Below are 5,479 nucleotides of genomic sequence, written 5' to 3'. Positions count from 1 at the left end.
CATCCCATCCCATCCCCATCCCATCCCATCCCATCCCCATCCCATCCCACCCCATCCCATCCCATCCCATCCCACCCCATCCCATCCCATCCCCTCCCATCCCATCCCATCCCATCCCATCCCATCCCATCCCATCCCCATCCCATCCCATCCCATCCCATCCCATCCCATCCCCATCCCCATCTCCATCCCATCTCCACCCCATCCCATTCCCATCCCCTCCCCTCCCATTCCCATCCCCTCCCCTCCCACCCCATCCCACCCCATCCCATCCCATCCCCATCCCATCCCATCCCCTCCCATCCCATCCCCTCCCATCCCACCCCATCCCATCCCATCCCCTCCCATCCCATCCCCATCCCATCCCATCCCATCCCATCCCATCCCCTCCCATCCCATCCCATCCCACCCCATCCCATCCCATCCCATCCCATCCTATCCCCATCACCTCCTTTTTCCCATCCCTATCCCTGTCTCCATCCAATCCCATTCCCTCTTCCTGTCCCCATCTCCTCCCCATCCCATTTCCCATCCCATCCCATCCCCCATCCCCACCCCAATCCCTGTCCCCATCCCATTCCCCACCCCGCTCCATCCCAACCCCACAGCGCTGCACACAGTGGGGCAAAAGTTGGGGGCTGTGAGGGGTGTCTGTGTGCAAAATGCTGTGTGTGCAACACGTGTGTGTGCAATGCCATGGGGTGAGCATGGGGCATGTGAGCAGCACAGGGGGGGCATGGGGTGCACATGGGGGGTGCCATGGGTGGATATAGGGGGTGCATATAGGGGGTGCACAAAGGGGTGCTATGGGGTGGATATAGGGGATGCCATGGGTGCACATGGGGGTGCTGTGGGGTGGATATAGGGGGTGCATATAGGGGGTGCACAAAGGGGTGCTATGGGGTGGATATAGGGGATGCCATGGGTGCACATGGGGGTGCTGTGGGGTGGATATAGGGGGTGCATATAGGGGGTGCACAAAGGGGTGCTGTGGGGTGCATATAGGGGATACCATGGGTGCACATAGGGGTGCTGTGGGGTGGATATAGGGGGTGCATATAGGGGGTGCACATAGGGGTGCTGTGGGGTGGATATAGGGAGTGCCATGGGTGCACATAGGGGGTGCTATGGGGTGGATATAGGGAGTGCCATGGGTGCACATAGGGGTGCTGTGGGGTGAATATAGGGGGTGCATATAGGGGGTGCACATAGGGTTGCTGTGGGGTGGATATAGGGGGTGCCATGGGTGCACATAGGGGTGCTGTGGGGTGGATATAGGGGGTGCCATGGGTGCACATAGGGGTGCTGTGGGGTGAATATAGGGGGTGCATATAGGGGGTGCACATAGGGTTGCTGTGGGGTGGATATAGGGGGTGCCATGGGTGCACATAGGGGTGCTGTGGGGTGGATATAGGGGGTGCCATGGGTGCACATAGGGGTGCTGTGGGGTGGATACAGGGGGTGCCATGGGTGCACATAGGGGGTGCTATGGGGTGGATACAGGGGGTGCCATGGGTGCACATAGGGGGTGCTGTGGGGTGGATATAGGAGATGCTGTGGGGTGGATATAGGGGATGCTATGGGGTGCACAAGGGGTGCAGGAGTGGCACATGGGGTGCACATAGGGGTGCATATTGGGGGGTGCTGTGGGGTGGATATAGGGTGCACGAGGGGGGTGTGTATAGGGGATGCTATGGGGTGGATATAGGAGATGCTATGGGGTGGATATAGGGGATGCTATGGGGTGCACATGGTGTGCATGAGTGGCACATGGGGTGCACACAGGGAGTGCATGTAGGGGATACTGATAGGGGGTGCCATGGGGTGGATGTGGGGTGCAGGAGTGGCACATGGGGTGCACAGAGGGGGTGCATATGGGGTGGATATAGGAGATGCCATGGGGTGCACATAGGGGATGCTATGGGGTGGATATAGGAGATGCTGTGGGGTGGATATAGGGGATGCTATGGGGTGGATATAGGGGATGCTGTGGGGTGGATATAGGGGATGCTATGGGGTGCACATGGTGTGCATGAGTGGCACATGGGGTGCACACAGGGAGTGCATGTAGGGGTGCCATGGGGTGGATGTGGGGTGCAGGAGTGGCACATGGGGTGCACAGAGGGGGTGCATATGGGGTGCATATAGGGGATGCTATGGGGTGGATATAGGGGATGCATGGGGTGCACACAGCCGGCGCAATGGGGCACACAGTGGGGAGGGGCGGGGGGGTGGAGGTGCCACCCATGGGTGCCACAGCGCCGTGCTGAGCGGGATGATCGCATTATGGGATTATCGGGGCCGCCGTTAATTGGCTCAGCTCCTTAACGAGGGCTGCGATGCCGCGCGGCCTCCGGTGCCCCCACACAACCCCAAAGGGGGGGGGAGCAGAGCCACGGCTGCAGCGTGCAGCAGCACCAACACGAGCGTGCAAGCATGCGTGCTGCATGCTGCGTGTGTCCTGCATGTTGAGCATGCGTGCTGCACACTGAGCACACATGTTGCACGCTGCATGCATGTCGCACACATGTTGCATGCCGTGTGCGCGTTGCACACTGAGCAGGCGTGTTGCACGTCGCACGCTCTTCACACATTGCACGCTGCACGTCGCACGCTGCAAGCAGTTTGCACACAGAGGACACACGTTGCACTCAGTTACATGTTGCACACCCAGCATGCATGCAGATGGCATGTTGCACGCTGAGCACACGCTTTGCATGCTTTAACTGCATGTTGCATGCAGAGCACACAGTTGCACGCTTTCTTTGCAAGCTGAGCAAACAGTTGCACGCTTTACTTGCACACTGCACACTGAGCACACAGCTGCATGCTTCCTTTGCACCCTGAGCACACAGCTGCATGCTTCCTTTGCACCCTGAGCACACAGCTGCACGCTTCTTTTGCATGCTGAGCACACAGCTGCACGCTTCCTTTGCACGCTGAGCACACAGCTGCACGCTTCCTTTGCACCCTGAGCACACAGCTGCACGCTTTCTTTGCACACTGAGCACACAGCTGCACGCTTCCTTTGCACGCTGAGCACACAGCTGCACGCTTCCTTTGCACCCTGAGCACACAGCTGCACGCTTTCTTTGCACGCTGAGCACACAGCTGCATGCTTTCTTTGCACCCTGAGCACACAGCTGCATGCTTTCTTTGCACCCTGAGCACACAGCTGCACACTTTCTTTGCACCCTGAGCACACAGCTGCACGCTTTCTTTGCACGCTGAGCACACAGTTGCATGCTTTCTTTGCACCCTGAGCACACATCTGCACGCTTCCTTTGCACGCCGAGCACACAGTTGCACGCTGGCTGTGCACGCTGCAGTTTGCACACTGCAGCCCCCCCTCCACGGCCCCTCTCCCTCCCAGCTCTGCACTCCCTGCTATTTTTTCCACCGCCGCTGCCAGCAGCCCATAATGAGAACCAAACGCTCCCAACGCCGCAGCTCGGCGCCGCCCCACACCGGGCTGCACTGCGCCGCCTCCTGGCGTCCCCACGTCCGTCCTGTCCGTGTGTCGCCATCCCATAATATCCCCACCCTGCCCACGTGCCGCCATCCCATGATATCTCCATCCTGCCGTGTGCCACCACCCTCTGAACTCTCTGCCCTCCCTGCGTGCCGCCATCCCACGGCATCTCCACCCCTCCTGCGCCCCCATCCCCTGAACTCTCCATCATGTCCACGTGCCACCATCCCTGGATGTGCCGCCATCCCATAACATCCCCATCCTGTCTGCGTGCCTCCATCCCATAACGTCTCCATGCTTCCCTGTGCCTCCATCCCACCACGTCTCCATGCTGCCCATGTGCCGCCACCCTCCGAACTCCCTGTGCTGTCCACATGCCGCCATCCCATGGCATCTGCGTCCTTCCTGAGCCACCATCCCATAATATCTCCGCTCTGCCATGTGCCACCATCCCATGGCAGCTCCATCCTTCAGATGTGCCACCATCCCACAGCATCTCCATCCTTCCCTGTGCCACCACCCCACGGCATCTCCACCCTGCCCACGTGCCACCATTTCTGAACATCTCTATCCCCCCCCCATGCCACCATCCCATAATATCTCCATCCTGTCCGTGTCCCACCACCCTGTGGCATCTCTATCCTGCCATGTGTCACCATCCCTTGCCATATCCATCTCTCCACGTGCCACCATCATCCCTCCATCCTGCCCATGTGCCACCATCTCTGAACATCTCTATCCCCCATCCCAGGACATCTCTGCTCTGCCCACGTGCCACCATCCCATGGATGCCTCCATCCTTCCGTGTGTCACCGTTGCTGAACTGCTGCATCCTGTCTGCATGCCGCCATCCCACAGCATCTCCCCCCTGCCCCTGTGCCACCATTTCTGAACATCTCCCCCCTGCCCCTGTGCCACCGTCCCTTCTATGCCTCCATCCTTCCATGTGCCACCATTCCATGAAATCTCCCCCCTGCTCATTCATCACCGTCCCACGACGTCTCCATCCTGACGACGTTCCAGCTTCCCATGGCGTCCCCATCTTGCCCATGTGCCAAACCGGACGCCTCCATCCTCCCGCGTGCCACCACCCCATGATATCTCCGTCCTTTCAAGTGCCACCGTCCCCTGAACTCTCTGCTCGTGTGCCACCATTCCATGGCATCCCCACCCTGCCCACGTGCCACCGTTGCTGAACGCCTCCATCCTGCCACCTGTGCCACCATCCCTGCAAGTCTCTGTTCTGCCCACGTGTCACCACCCCACGGCAGCTCCAACCTCCCACGTGCCACCATTTCTGAACATCTCAGTCCCCCCCCCTGTGCCACCACTACTGGACACCTCCGTCCTGCCCACGTGCCCCCATCTGGAGTGGCAATGTTAAGTCCCAGCCTGAAGCAGTGACCAAGAACCTGGGGGAAGGCAGGGCCAGCCCAGGGAGCTCAGGTGCATGCGATGCAATACAGCTGAGTGAGTGGGAGGGCTGGAGCCAGGATCCACCCCTTCCCAGCCCTCTTTAAGGGCTGGCAGTGGAGGTGAGGGGATCTCCCTGGAGATCTCTGCGTTCCTGGGGCCTTCAGGAGGTAAGCTCCTTCCTTCCTTCCTTCCTTCCTTCCTTCCTTCCTTCCTTCCTTCCTTCCTTCCTTCCTTCCTTCCTTCCTTCCTTCCTTCCTTCCTTCCTTCCTTCCTTCCTTCCTTCCTTCCTTCCTTCCTTCCTTCCTTCCTTCCTTCCTTCCTTCCTTCCTTCCTTCCTTCCTTCCTTCCTTCCTGTGCTCACGGTTGCTGTGTTTGAGCAAGTCCTGGGATGTTGCTGCTGTCATGGCTGTGCATTTCATTGCATCCCAGCATCATACCATCCCATGGCATCTCTGTTCTGCCCGTGTTCCACCATCCCATGACATCCCCGTCGCCCAATGTGCCACCGTCACTTCACATCTCCATCCTGCCCGTGTGTCACCATCCCATGGCATTTCCATCCTCCCATCTGCCACCAGCCCCATGACCCCC

Source organism: Tetrao urogallus, assembly GCF_951394365.1.
Source record: "Tetrao urogallus genome assembly, chromosome: 26".
Lineage (NCBI taxonomy): Eukaryota > Metazoa > Chordata > Aves > Galliformes > Phasianidae > Tetrao > Tetrao urogallus.
This window is presented reverse-complemented; position numbering follows the sequence as displayed.